The following is a 15,330-nucleotide window of genomic DNA, read 5'->3' on the forward strand; positions in this document are numbered from 1 at the left end:
TTTAACGGAACGTTCTCGGTGTCCTTCAGTTTTGCCAGAGGAGAGTGAGGGAACACATGGACATGTGCAGGTTTCCAAAATGAAAGGTTTTAAGAATGGAGATCCTCCCTCCATTTTTCAAGCTTGACGGCTGCAATTGCCTCTTGCAAGTGGGATGCTAACACCTTTCTCCAGAAAACAATGAGAAGCCGCTTGTGAAGAGCTCATGGTCAGATTAATGTTTTTGGGGTCCTTTATAGTACTAATCCTTTGTCCACAAAATACAGTAGCATGTATTCACAAATGTTGTACACACTGACTATATATTTGCTCATTGGGGCAAGCTGAGGGTGCAGAAAGTGGAGCCTGCAGGCGGCATGCAGCCTCATAAGCCTCTCGCGGCATTCATTTCTATTTATTTACAGTATTTAGTATTATTATTATTTATACCCCACTTTTCTGCCCTAAAGGCTCTCAGAGCGGTAGTTACTCAGAGGGTTCCCTGCCCTCAGGCTTACAATCTAAAAAGACATGACACAAAAGGAGAAGGGAATGGTGGTGGGACCACCCTCCCTTTTTAAAGATTCTGCTGGGAAATGGCCCAAACCACTACGAATATAGGATAGTTTGGATTGACTTGCTTCCCCCAAACCCTGACAAAAACGGCGACCCTAGAGGTCATCTCATGTCCAGCCACTCCAAATAGATTTCTGGAGTGTGCCAAGGGGCACAGGATAGAAAATGGCCTCTTCCCCCATCACAAGTTGCCCAACATTGCGATATGCCATCCTGTGATTTGTTGTCAACTTTGTTTTGTTGTGGCGCGTAAAACTGCCTTCGCCAACATGCCATGGTTTGTTGTCCATTTGGAAAACCGAATCTCAACCCATGGAATATTGTTGGCGTTTGAAGAATGCTGGCATTCAAAGTGCCCAAGAGTTAGCAGGCGCTAAATGTATGCTGCAGTGCATCAATGGCTCTTCTAATTGAGCAAATGGAGATGTTCCCACAATTCTGCTGTAAGGAGTGTCTTAGTTTAAAAGAAATCAACCCTGGGCTGTAGAAACAGTGGTAAATGGGAATAATAAGAAACCATGGTCTCCTTGAGATGTGCCCAGGACACACAGATTTCTCCCAACATGTATGTAATCTAGTTTGAGACCACTTGAAGTGCCCTGGCTCCATGCTGTGGAATCCTGGGATTTGTAGTTTGTTGTGGCACCAGAACTGTCTCAGAAAACTACAGTTTTCAGTATTCCATAGCATTTGAGCCGTGGCAATTAAAGTGGTTTATTTCTGCAGTGCAGATGCAGCCTCAGCCTAAATCAGCCAGCATAGTGTGGTGGTTTGAGGGTTGGACTAGTATTCCAAAAGACCAGGGTTCAAATCCCTGTTCAGCCATGGAACAGGTCCCACTCTCTCAGCTTCAGAGGAAGGCAATAATAAATCTCCTCTGAAGAAATCTGGCCCAAAGAATCCTAGGAGAAGGCCTTCATAATAAGTTGGAGACAACTTGAAAGTACAGAACATCATCAAAGCCAAAAAGAGGTCCAGAAGCCACATACATCCGTGGCCCAAAATGGCCCACTATACCCCAGTAGCCTGGCTCCTTCTGGGGACAGGGCTGGCCAGATTTTTATGGGTGGCAGATAGAGAGGTGTGCAGAAGTCAAAACTGTTTTACCTTGGTTGGAGGTCCCAGTCCACAACTATCCCAGCATGTTTTCTGTATTGTGAGATACCGCATTGTAGCTGCCAAAAGGGAATCATGAGGAGTGGCCTGTGGCCTGGGACCTCCAACCAAGGTAAAACAATGGTTCCCCCCCCCCTTAAATTTGGACTGAATTTGCATGTTTTACCTCTACACCACCAAAATGTTCCTGATGCAAAAACATGGAGGCTTCTTGAGGGATTTATTGTCCTCTGCCTCCAAAGAGGCCTGTGACCTCACTGGAATGGAGACAAACTGGATTGCAAAAGAGGGGTCCCTTTTGAGATGCAAAGGGACTTTAAATTCCCTGGACTTTTGAAAATCTCCCTATTGCGCATGGCCAGAAGGAGAAGGAGCCTGCCTGCAAAAGATAGCCTTCCCATTATAACATCTTAACCAAGGACATAAATAACAAAATGTGGCCATCTGACTAACATCTCCAATTTTTGTTCTCCTGTTTGGTTTGTAACATCTTGCTGGATGAAGAAGAAGCCCTTGGAGCTTCCAAAGCTTGCAGCAAGTATATTGTGCATTTCAATTGGCCAATAACTGAGGTAAAGGTATCACTGATGGATTTGTTGTTGTTGTGTGCCTTAAAGTTGTTTCTGACTTATTTCAATTCTAAAGAGAACCTATCATGGGGTTTCCTTGGCAAGGCTTCTTCAGAGGAGGTTTGCCATCGCCTTCCCTTAAGGCTGAGAGAGTGTGTCTTGAGGCAGGCAAATCACAGCCCTCCAGATTTTGCTGGACCGCAACCCCTGGCTTTCCTCACCATTGGCTGTGATGGCTTTAGAGCTATTGGGAGTTGCAGTCAAACAACATCTGGAGGGCAATAGGATTCGTATCCCTGGCTGAAAGTATCCCAGACGTATCCCAAGCGGTGCATTAACAGCTTCATACATCTGTCTTCCCAGGGAGGTTCCCATGACGTTACAAGGTGAAGGGTAGAACTGTATCTGCCATTAGCCATAATTTAACTGCTGAAAGTCAGTTATGGAAGCCAGATATGGCTTCTGTGGTCCAAGTGTGGGCATGTAGTAGTGAGCAACTTTCCTGTAAGTAACTTATTTGAATTGTCCTTTCACCCAGTAATGGGACATGTGAGTTTCCTTCCAACAATAGCACACAGTCTTTAAACGAGAAACCCTTCGAGTCGATCTTGATCCATGGTGAGCCGATGGATGAGACATCTCCACAGGGTTTATCACATGGGCAAAATTGGACGCTTGAAATGGTAAGAACCCGTTGCTTATCCAGCATATTAGGCACAATTGCACAAATGGTTTTCACACAACGCTGCATGTAATCCACTCAGAATTGAACAAGAAAGAGACATGAACCAGCAATTAGGCACTTTGTGGAAAACATGCCAAATTCATTTCTGTTTCATTCACGATATCACTTTTTGTGTGTGTGTGCAACTGCAATAGTGTGAGAGCTATTTGTGGTTTATGAATGGGATTCTCACTGTTGTCAGATTTCCCATGGTTCTTTGGGGCGAGTTTACTTCCTGTGCGTTGTGTTGCCCAGTTGCCGAGAGATATGCAGCCTTTTATGCTGGTTTTTTTAGGACTTCAAATGTCTTTTGGGTAATGTTTTGTTCTTTAATTTAGATAGTGTGGGTTAATCCTGGATTCTGCACAGGATAACAACACTTTCTGTGTGAAAACCATTTGCGCAATTGTGAGTTATTCACGGGTTAATCACCTTTTATACTTCTCTTTGTCCTCCACTGCTCTGCTTAGGTCTTGCAAATCCAGATCTTCTAAATAGAGTCCATCCATCTGGCATACAGCCTTCTTCTCTTTCTTCTTCTCTTCTTCTTCTTCTTCTTCTTCTTCTTCTTCTTCTTCTTCTTCTTCTTCTTATTATTATTATTATTATTATTATTATTTTCCACTTTTCCTAGCATTATTCTTATTTCCAGTGAGTCCTTCCTTCTCATAATGTGTCCAAAGTATGACAGCCTCAGTTTGGTCATCTTGGCATCTTCCAGGGAGATTTCTGGCTTGATCTGACCGTTGATCTGACCATTTCTTTGTCTTTTTGGCTGTCCATGGGAACTCACTACTCCAGATGAGGCCCAGCAGATGCGGAATATGGTGGGACTATTACTTCCTTTGACCTGAAACTGATGGTTCTGTTAAGTTACAAGTTACAATAGTATTTGCCTTCTTTCTTGTAGCATCACACTGTTGTGTCATTATCAGTTCTGGTTTCCCTCTTCTAGAAATGCTCCAGCCTGTCAATATCTTTCCTCATCTCTGGTGCCCAGAACCAGACACAGGATTTTTCCAGGTGAGGTCTGACCAAAACATCACAGAGAGTGGTACTATGACTTCCCTTAGCCTGGACACCAGCATAAGACTGCATCCACACCACAGAAATAATCCAGGTTGACGCCACTTTAACTCAGTGCTATGGAATTTTGGGAACTGTAGTTTTGGGAAACATTCTCTGTCAGAGAACTCTGGTGCCACAACAAACTACAGTTTCCAGAATTCCATAGCATTAAGTCGTGGCAGTTAAAGTGGTATCCAGCTATAGAAGTGCATTGCCTTTTCTGGTGCAACATCGTACTGCTGATTTTTGTTAAGACTCTGGGTTTGCTGAGACCTCGAAGATCGATTTCAAAGATCCTTTCCCACAAATAACTGGTGTCAAGCCAAGGTGTCTCCCGTTCTATAGCTATACATCTGATTTTTGCCTGTCCAAATGCAGTGCCTTTTATATTTTGATCCCCCCCCCCACCCCCCAATTTAGACCCAGATCTCCAGTCTCTTCTATGTTGTCTTGAATCCTGATTCTGTCTTCTGAGGTTTGGGTTAGCCCTCTGGCTCTGGCATCGGCTGCAAATTTGATGAACCAGCTCTCTGAGGAAAGAAGCCAGACTGTTCAGAAAACCCTTTCCCAGGCAAGTTGGAGAAGGAGAAACTAGGCCAACTCGCTTCATCTGCATAATTTAATGAGAATCTGTTAGTTTCTTGGATATAGGCTCTGCATGGTGCATCTTGGTTGTGTGTGTGATCCTCAGAGAGGATAACAGAGGTCTGTTCCATAAGAATTTCTTCATGGATTAGTTTCATCAGGAGTGTGTTAAATCGGCTGCATGCAGAGTGTGTACCTGCGTTTTCCCTCCGAATGTTCTTTCCCCTTCACTTTGGGGCTTCCAGAGGAGACTGCCAACTCTTCTGGACCCCACAAATCCATTCTTAAGAGACTCCATCCTTTCTCTGCCTCTCAGTTGCCTCTTGTCTTTGGAAGATTTTTTGGGAGAGTCATAAGGGAAGGAAGACACAAACCACAACGCTGCGGGAAATGGCGTTTTGCCCAAGGTCATCCAAGGCAGGGACAGAAATAGTGTGTGTCTTGTTTGTGTGTATATATATCTCCCTGTTTCCTGACTTCCAGGCCCATGTATGCCACAGCCTATCAATAGGAAATTGGCACACGGCTGGACCCTGATTTCATACATGGCTGGGCACAACTGCTTTCGCCCAGATTCCAAAACAACCCTCTCCAAAAGGAAGGTGCCATTCTGCATTTTCAAAATGTTTAGTTATCAGGACGTGACTCTTCCTCGATGCTTTCTCTTCATCTTCTTCCAGTCGGCCATGTCAGATTTGCTTTCGCTGTGGCTGCATGCAATTTTGTGAGGCTTTCCCATTTTGAATTTGGTTTTACTCCTCTTTGATAGCCATTGTGGGCTACTCTGTCCGAGCGAAAAGGCAGGGAAGAAGGCAAGCAAACCACAGAAATGTCCCAATGCCTCCTGTCTCTCCTAAAGGATTCTGCCCTGAGCGATCATTCGGTCATCTGCACATCAGAGGACAAACCCCGCTGACCGGCAGGCCAGAAAAAAGAGCATTTCCCAACTTCTAGAAGAGTAGCATATTTCGTCTGGAATTTATCGTCCGTTGAAGGAGCCAAATGCTGAGTCACGACCCAAAAACGCTGCATGAACTCCCAACAATTTGGGTACATTCCTTCCTTTTTTAAAATAAAGGCTATTTGAAACCTAAGCTCACAGCCTGCCTTTAAAGAAAACCCCCACAAATGCCAAGCCTTTTCTGTTGGAGTAATCAGGCACTGCACCAGGCTGTTGCCTTCCTGCGCTTAGGGCCCAAGTTCCCTTCGGACTACAGCAGCTCCTCAAAGCATACACCAGGAGCATGGGAGTTGTAGTCCAAAAGTAGCACTACTACTTCCTGTTCTTTGGTGTATTTAAGTTGGCTACTGCGGGGAAGCTGGAAATCAGACCAAATGGACTTCCTCCTCCTTTGGCACCCGCTGAGAGAAGGCAGTTTGGATGTCTGAGGCACCAAAATAGTAATTAGAAGTTCCTGGCTTCCAGCCCCATGTATGCCACAGTCTTATTATTTATTTAAAGCATTCTTTAATGACTGGTAAAACAAAAATGACACAATGTTCTGCCCTCATGCATGTTGTTGTTATTGCTGTTGTGTGAATTGATGGGTCAGTTCGGCAGCGGAGCACATGGTTCACACTACATTTGACCCAATGGCATTTTCTTGCTGTAAAATAAAATAACCCACTTGTGGTTCACATTGACAAATGAATTGGTTCAATTTGAAGTGTTTTCAGCGGGATTGTTTGTTTTCCTCCGTCCATCACTGCAATTGCTTTTACGTACTTCCGTACAAGCATCAAAGGGCAGGAGAACACAGGTTGTTAATTCCCACTTCTCCACCCAGCGACCCTTTCTCATGTCATAGTAAATCAATTCCGATCTACATCTCATTCACACTGACACTGAATCGATTTGTGAATCTGATTCTTGAAATCGATTCTGATCCACATCTGGGTCACATTTGCGCAGAATCGATTTATCAAAAAAGAAGCGGAAAAAATCAGCATCAAAAAGATGCAGGTTAAATGGGTCTAGCACATGCCCCCCCCCCCCCCCCCCGAATCGCTTCAGCCATTCAGTTCAAGTGCAAACCAGGGTCATTTAAACCGATTTGCAAACCGGTTTAAAACATAGTGGAAATGAGGCCAACGTTTCTTCAGAGGAGGTTTGCCATTACCTTCCTTTGAGGCTGAGAAAGTGTGACTCACCCAAGTCACCCAGTGGGTTTACCTGGCTAAACTGGGATTTGAACTCTGATCTCTCCAGAGTTATAGTCCAATGCTCAAACCACCACACCAGTATGCTCCCAGTTTAATCCCAATGGTTCCTGACTTCCCTACAAAGTCTCCTCTTATATGTCCCCTTTAGGTTTTTCTACTATTACATTATTTTTTATTAACAACAACAGGTGGGACAACTGAGAGATAGCAAGACCAGACGACAAGTCAGTGAGTAACATGTCCAAGTCACACTCTCTCAGCCTCAGAGGAAGGCAAACGGAAACCTTCTCTGAACAGATCTTGCAAAGAAAACCTTGTGACAGGTTCACCATAGTCAGAAGTGACATGAAGGCACACAATAACAAAAATGGATCCCTGTCACAACAACTCTTGCTAAACAAGCCTCTTGCATCTCATGTTGATGCTCATGTTCTCTTGGGAGATTGGGAGTTTATCCTGTGAATATCCTGGAAAAATCTCGTAATTATGCGAAACGATTTCACACGACGGTCGCACAAAACCCGCCATTAAAGCGGTCACAAAGAAGCATTAAAGCGCATCTTTTTACTTTTGGGATTTCATTTCCAACAATGCATTTCTGGTATTGCTTTATTTGCGCAATTGCATGTGATAATCATTTGTGCAGTTACTCACCATTTTGTTTGCAGGATGTTTTAAATGTACTTTAATCTCTCCAAGCTGCAATTATCCCCAGTGTGACAGACCCCTTTGCAGGGTTGCAAAGGCAAGTGAGTGTAAACAAGGGCCAAGTGGAGCGTCAGACAATCAATACCTCCCAGCGTCCCCTGTATCCCGAGTTGACCTGAACTAACGAAAACGGAGAGAGTTTGGCGGAGAGGCTTGGGGAGAAATACGGACCCAGTCTGTGGCTTGTTAGGGCAGTTTGCATGTGAAGGATAATTGGGAAAAGCCGCTGAATAGAAAAGCCCCCGGTTTCAGGCCAGCCTTGAGAGAAAGGCACAAGGCAAAACAGAACATTCAGGATAAATATGTTCTTAAACAGTTTGGTTGTGTAACACAATTGTGCGTGCTTCTGGTTACACCGCCAGAGCTGGAAAAGAAAGTAAAGCACAGCTAAAACACTCAACTCATTTCTGTTGGTTGTGACTATTGTCTTTGCAGCAGTTTAGCTCAGGAAGGCATCTTCATCCAAAATGCAGAATTAATGTGGTTTGGCGCCACTTTAACAGCCGTGGCTTGGTGCTATGGAATCCTGGGATTTTGTAGTTTGTTGTGGCACCAGGACTCTCTGATATAGAGAAAGCTAAATGTCTGATATTGACATTAAAGTGCATTTAAAGCATCCTGCAAATGAAGCGGAAACAGGGAGCAATGGTGCAAATGATTATCACACTCAGTTGCACAAGTAAAGCAATGTTGGAAATGCATTGTTGCCAAAATCCCAGAAGTAAAAAGATATGTGTTAATGCTTCTTGGTGACCACTTTAATGGTGGGTTCTGTGCGACGGCATGCGAAATCATTTTGCGTAATTACACTATTTCCCCCCAGGATATTTGTGGGATAAACTCCCGATCTCCTTCATGTGAGAAACCCCTCACAAAACTATGGTTTAGAGAATATCATACCAGTTAAAAAGTGGCGTTGGTTAGAATTATTTCTGCAGCTGGAGACAGAAAAGAGAGGAGTAAGGAGAGAAAAAAGGAGAGAAATGTATAAAATGATGATGCATGGAGTGGGAAAAGTTAGAAAAGGAGGTGTTTTTCCCCCTTCTTTCTTTCCAGAAGTCAAAAGGGGATCCCATCCTTTGAAAACGATGAGAGGGAAGGAGATTCAGGCCAGAGAGAAGGGAATATTTCTCCACCCAAATCAGAGTTTTTGCTGCCACAAAACGAAGCCACGGATCAGATGCCAACCTGGGAGGCTTCCCAGGCAAATCCAGCCCTGAGAAGGCTATAAGGAAGGCCTATTAGTCACAACGAGGCAGCTATACATTATCCTTTATCTCTAGGACCAGAGGGAAAAACCCAAAAAATAGCAAGAGGATAGACAGACTTTTGGATGCACCCGGCAGAACGGACCGTGTGTCCTGACTGAAAGATCCCATGGGTTCCAAAATGGTCCAAATCTGTACTATACATCCGTCCAGATTAGGCAGGAATCGTCCTGATTGATCCTCTGTTGCCTCCCTTTGTCTTCAGCCTACTCCGATGGCTGCAGAAATAATTGAGTTTGGTCTAAAGCGCTGCAGAAATTATCCAGTTTGGGGCAGAACACACCACTGAAATAATCCAGCGTAAAAGCACTTTTAACGGCCCTGACTCAGTGCTAGGGAGTCCTGGGAACTGTAGATTGTTGTGGCACCAGAGCTCTCTGACAGGGAAGGCTAAATGCCTCACAAAACTACACTTCCCAGAATTCCCTAGCATTCAGCCAGGGCAGTCAAAGCGGTCGCAAACTGGATTATTTTGGCAGTGCGTTTTGGACCTGACTGGTGTGGTAGAGAGGAGAGGAAGGCGCAGGCTCTTTCTCAGGCAAAAGCAAACTGCTGCAGACTCTCCTCAATACGCGATGCCCTTCCTTGCTAAGGACTTTTGCCCTCTTGACCACACTCTTGATGCCACTTGGACACAAACATGTCCCAGGTCTTACTTGCAAAATGTTGGATGGTGTTCGATTCCACTTTTCCAACTTATCTGTCGTGTTTCAGCCTCGTTTTTACCCCAAGAAGCTCAGACTGGCCTGTGCCCTGTTTTACCCTCAACAACAATCCTGAGAGGTAGACTTGGCTGAAAAATAGGCCCAGTGTCACTCTTGGTTTCACAGCTCTCGGCAGGGATTCGAACTCAAGTCTACCCACAACGGTCATCCTCTGTCCCAACGTGGCTGAAAAACAGGCCAAGTGTTCCCCTCTTTTTCATGGCTCTCAGCAGGGATTCGAACAAGGGTCATCCTCTGGCTCGACCAACTCCTCACCCATTACGCCCAACCAACAAGGCCAAGGCTGGCTGGGGATGATGGGAGCTGGAGCGAGACACAACAGAAAGGTGTCCCCCAAAGGCTGAAACGGTATAATATGTGCCAAACCCCTTTCCCATCCCAGGGCTCTTGGCTGGGCTTTGGGGTAGAAAAGGGGTCAGGGAGAGAACCGTGTCTCTCTTAGTCCCATTCTAGGTTGAGTGTTGGCCTTGCAAAACCACAAGGAGCCCCAAAGTGTGCCCTTGCAAAGCCTCCTCTGTCCCAGAGCGGCCTCCCAGTGGCCTCCCTCCCTGGTCCCTGCTTAGCTTAGAACTGGAATCTGGCTTTTCTTGGGGATGGGCAGGTTTAGGGCTTATGGATGTGTGTCACTGCATTTTAATGATGTTCACTGCTTTGATCTGATTGGAGACGCCCAATATCAATATATTATTATTATTATTGTTATGGTCAGATCTCCCCCCCCCCCCCCCAAATATAATAAATAAATGTCTGCAGAATCAACAACACACAACCCCAGAGTGGCAAGCAATCTTTGTGTTTGTCTGGATGACTGTCCACAAAGAGGGCTGAGTCCCTTTTGGGCTCTGGCCCCCAAACCTTCCCTGGCAGAGGAGGAACACGGGGGGGGGGGGCGAATGGCAATCTTTGCAAGGCTGCTTTCCTTCCTGGGCCCCTCTCCCAGCCCCCCATTAGAGAGACCCCAAAGGAACTGGGCTGGAGGGGGGCTGCCTGGGGTTGCTGCTGTGCCTTGGCTTGCTCCAAGCCTTGCAGCTGCTGCCAGCAAAGGCATCTCCGTCCAGACAGAGGCTCTGCTGCTCTGCCTTTGCCTTTGCCTTTGCCTAGTGCTCTGGCCCTCTTGCTTTCTTCCCTCCCAGCTGGACCCAACGGAAATCCGTGCTTTCCTCTGCCGGATACACACCATTTGCAGCAGCAGAAAACAGAGAGAGAGAGAGGGGGGGGGAAGCCCACCCTCTTTTCGCTCTCTTTTCCTTTTTCTTTTCCTTGCTGCTGCTGCTGCTGCTGCTGGGAAAAGGAAGAGGAGGAAGAAGAGGAAGAGAGCTGGGATGTTGGCATCCCTGGCAGAAAGAAGGCTGAGCAAGAGCCTCGTCCCCCAACAAAGCCCATCATCCTGAGCTTTCTCAGCCCAGCAGCCTGTAAGTAGCCTCCTCCTTTTGTTACAAAATCCCTTCCTTCCTGCCTGCCTGCCTGCCTGCCTGCCTGCCTGCCTGCCTGCCTGCCTTCCTTTCCTCCAGCGGATGTTGGCATCCCCCTCTGCTTCCTCCCCAGAACAAGGTCCAGGGGAGGATGCTGCTGGGGCTTCAGGGCGAGGAGGAGGGCTGCTGCCGGGGCTGCTGGGGCATCCTCCTCTGCCCTTCTTCTTCTTCTTCTTCTCCTTCTCCTTCTCCTTCAGGGTCTCCTCCAGATGGACCCCCCTCCTTTCCCCAAACCTCCACTCCGTATTTGAAAACATCTCTTCCTCTGCTGCAAGATTTGCAAAGCATGCGTCAAAGCCAGCCATAACAGCCCCCCTCTTTCCCAATGCCTTCTCCTGATACATTTTTCAGGCACAGAGAATGGTTCAGGTCAATGGAAAGAACCTTGGGGGGGGGGTTGGCTTGGAAGGGGACCGTAGTCTTCTTTCCTCCCCTTTTTTAAAGCAGCTCTTTCAGAGATGTATGCAGATGTTTTGGACTCTGGGGAGGGCAGTCTGTCCCTTCCTCCCCCAAACAGCCTTCCTTCCTTCCTTCCTTCCTTCCTTCCTTCCTTCCTTCCTATTCTTTTCTCCTCCTCTATCTCTCCTTTCATATTCCTTTCCTCCTCAGTCTCTCCTTCCTATTCTTTTCTCCTTCTCAATCTCTCTCTCCTTCCTTCCTGTTATTTTCTCAATCTCTTTCTCCTTCCTGTTATTTTCTCCTCTTCAATCTCTTCTTCCTTCCTTCTTATTTTTTTCTCCTCTTCAATCTCCTTCCTTCATTCCATCCTTCCAATTCTTTTCTCCTCCTCAGTGTCTCCTTCTTTGCTTCCTTGCTTCCTTTCTTCATTCAATCTCTCCTTCCTTCCTTCCTTCCTTCCTTCCTTCCTTCCTTCCTTCCTATTATTTTCTCCTCTTCCATCTCTCCTTCCTTCCTATCCCTTTCCTCCTCCTCAATCTCTCCTTCCTTCCCTCTTCCTCCTTTATAATGTCACTTTAATTGTTGTTGTTGTCCTCATCCTCCTTTATTTTTGCCACAGTTCTGGACTGCGGAAGGCAAGAGACGGAGGGAAAATGCTCGGTTGGCAAAGGAGAGGGATGGCTGCAGGATCCAGAACTGGCCTCAGCAGGAACCTTTCTTCCTAAGGAAAACCTTGGGATCTGGCCCATTCATCCAGCCTTTAAAGACACACAACCACACACACACACAGACACGGAAACCTCTGCTGCCAAATCCGACTCATTTCCCATCCGTTACTCGAGAGTAAGTAAGTCTGGGGCGGGTGGCACTGATGCGTGTCTTGGTTGTATTCTTTGGAAGAGATGCAGTTGAAAAAGATCCCCAGGCTTGATGTGTTTTTGTGTGTCTCTGTGTCTGTGTAAGAGAGAAATAACAATCAGGTCTGCTCACACAAAACAAGATGGTGTAGGATTGTTTAAAAACATCTCTGTTGCCCCAAAACGATGACGTTATTGTTATGTGTTTCTTCAAGCCATTTCTGGCTTATGGCAACCTTATTATGGGGTTTTCTTGGCAAGTTTCTATGGAGGGAGTTTGCCATGGCCTTCCTCTGAGGCTGAGAGGATCTGACTTGCCCAAGGCCACCCACTGGGATTTATGGCTGAGTCGGGATTCAAACCTGGGTCTCCAGAGTCCTAGTCCAACGCTCAAACCACTACACTGTGTTGTTTGTGTAATGTGAGGTTAGCATACATGCATGCCATGGGATGCAACCAGAGGTGTGTTTTGTGCAGGAGTTTTTCTCATCTTGTTGGAACGAAGCAGAACAGTGAAGAGCTTTTCCAGTAACAAGGTCTGTGCATGAGAAATCTTCACCTATAACCCTATAAGCCCCCCTTGTGCCCCAAAAGGGAACAGAAATGTAAGGTACTGCACTTGGGGCGGAAAAACAAAATGCACAGATATAGGATTATGGGGGACACCTGTCTGAATGAGAGACGTCTACATGTGAAAGGGATCTGGTAGACCACAAGTTGAACATGAGTCAACAGCTAAAAAGCCCAATGCGATTTTAGGTTGCATCAATAGAGGTATTGTCTCTAGATCAAGGGAAGCAATAGTGCCACTATTCTATTCTGCTTTGGTCAAGAATATTGTGTCCAGTTCTGGGCTCACAATTCAAAAAGGATGTTGAGAAACTGGAGCCATGTGTCCAAAGGAGGGCAGCCAAAATGGTGAAGGGTCTGGAAACTGTAAAGCCCTGTGAGGAGAGACCGAGGCAGCTGGGTGTATTTAGCCTGGAGAAGAGAAGGTTAAGAGGTGATATGAGAGCCCTGTTTAAATACTTGAAGGGATGCCATATTGAGGAGGGAGCAAGCTTGTTTTCTCCAGCTCCAGAGAATAGGACCCAATGGAGCAAAGGATGCAAGCTCCGGGAAAAGAGATTCTAGCTCAACATTAGGAGGAACTTCCTGAGAGTAAGGGCTGTTCAACAGAAGAAAACACTCCTTCCTCCAAGTGTAGTGGAGTCTCCCTCCTTGGAGGTCTTCAAATGGAGGCTGGATGGCCATCTGTCGGGGATGCTTTGATTTGGATTTCCTGCATGGCAGAAAGGATTTAGACTGGATGGCCCTTGTGGTCTCTTCCAACTCTATGATTCTATTATTCTACTGGGCTAGATGGGACAAGAGTCTGTCTCATTGTAAGGGCAACAACCTACGTTCCTATACAGAAGGTCCAAGGTTCAGTTCCCGGCAACATCTCCAGGTGTTTAGGAAAGATCTCCTGGTGAAAACCCTGGAGATCTGTAGCTGTTGCCAGTCAGAATTGACAGAATAGGCCCAGATGGACCCAGGGTCTGTCTCAATGCAAGCCAGTTTCCTTCACTCGGACATCCATTATCCCACAGAGAATACCCTTCGTATCCCACATTCAGACAAAGGCCCCCATAGAAAGGATATTCTCTGCTTCTTCTCCTACTCAGGGAGGTTCCTCAAACCCTTGGCCTAAACCAGGAGCACTTTCTGGAAGTGTTGCAATCATTGATCCATTTAAATTTTGGCAACCAGGGGCTAATCTTCCCTGGGCCTGCTTTAATCCAGATTTATTCAAATGTGTTTGTTTTATGAAAAAACCACTTAGGTTGGGTCTATTTTTGCTTTTAAGATCATGTTATCTTATTAGTGGTTTGATAATGCAAGTTTGAATCAGGGCAGAAGAAGCGCTGAGTTGCATCAAATCATCCCATACATTCCTCCTGATAGGCGTCCAAAGGATTCTGGAAGTTGCAAATAAATCTAGAGGACACTGTTTGTAGAAGATGGACCTAATCTAAGGATCCCACATCCAGAGCCGGGGAACATTATTTTTCTGGACTGCGTCTCCCAGAATCCCTACTTGTCTGTTTCTTTATTTTCTGCCTTTACCCCACTTTGGGACTCAAGGCGGCTTAGAATAGTTAGAACAGACACAGCTAAAAATTCACATTGTTAAAATGTTCAAAAGCTACATTTGGTCCTCCACATTTGACTTTTGCAGGTTTGATTATTTGTGGTTTTGATTAATACATTATCCCTAGGAATTTCTAAGTCCTCCAGCGCAATTCTGCTGGACGTTGACCATAGAGTTGTGCTGGAGGACCTAGAAGTTCCTAGAGAAAACACCTCCCTAGCCCTTTATAGGTCCTCCAACATGAGTCTATGGTCATCTTTTGACAGATGTTGATCATAGAGTTGCACTGGAGGAGCTGGAGATTTCTAGAGGAGTGTTCTCTTGGGCAAAAAGAATAGTGTTTGTTTTATTTGAGGGTTTCCCACATACGCAGGGATCCTTGACTCCGATCCCAAGCGAATGTGGAGGGACCATTGTAATTCAACAATTAATAGAAAGAAAAGTATGGCCATTAGAAAGAAAGAAACAGCAGATATAAAGGAAATTTTGCAAGGCCCTTTTCCCTTCAACAGTCAGTCCCAAAAGTCTGCTGAATCAAAAGGATTGTTTACAAAAGGATAGTCCAACTCCTCTGGGAAGTGAGTTCGAGAGAAGCCCTAAGAAGGTCCTTATATCTATTCTTGGTTGACCAGTAAGAAGCTGGGCCTATTAATGGACTGAACTTGGGCTCTCCAGCCTTCCAAGGATAGGGAGGGAAGCGGCCTTCACAGAGCTTGGGAAAGCTGGATTTTCTCTTTTGGATGACAGTGGGCCTCCCACATTCGCTGGGTTTGGGGACACAGGACCCCCATGAAAGTGGAAAACCTGCACATAGTTTTAAAATGTTGTTTTTAACAGGAGAGAACACCTCTCTACGAATCTCTAGTCTCCCAGCGCAACTCTGTGGTCAGCATCCACTGGAAGTTGGCCATAGAATTTTGCAGGATGACCTACGAATGCCTAGAGAAGCTGTCTCTAGGAGTCTCCAGGTCCTCCAGCAGAACGTCT

At 45.9% G+C, this 15,330-nt stretch overlaps 1 protein-coding gene across 3 annotated transcripts in view; it reads left to right on the top strand.

The window, feature by feature from the left end:
* Nucleotides 1-10,638: 10,638 nt before the first annotated feature.
* LOC149304373 (phosphatidylinositol 4,5-bisphosphate 3-kinase catalytic subunit alpha isoform-like) overlaps nt 10,639-15,330 on the top strand; it is a 36,376-nt gene continuing 31,684 nt past the window's right edge. For 2 of the 3 annotated variants that reach the window (XM_089480099.1, XM_089480101.1), the window contains exons 1-2: nt 10,639-10,893; nt 11,972-12,195. The gene's annotated coding sequence lies outside the window, so the exon portion shown is untranslated. Of the gene's footprint in view, nt 10,894-11,971; nt 12,200-15,330 lie in introns of all 3 variants that reach the window. The other variant, XM_089480100.1, reaches the window with a different exon arrangement.

Source organism: Sceloporus occidentalis, unplaced genomic scaffold, assembly GCF_023333645.1.
Source record: "Sceloporus occidentalis isolate IW3139 unplaced genomic scaffold, rSceOcc1.0.p SCAF_14, whole genome shotgun sequence".
Taxonomy (NCBI): domain Eukaryota; kingdom Metazoa; phylum Chordata; class Lepidosauria; order Squamata; family Phrynosomatidae; genus Sceloporus; species Sceloporus occidentalis.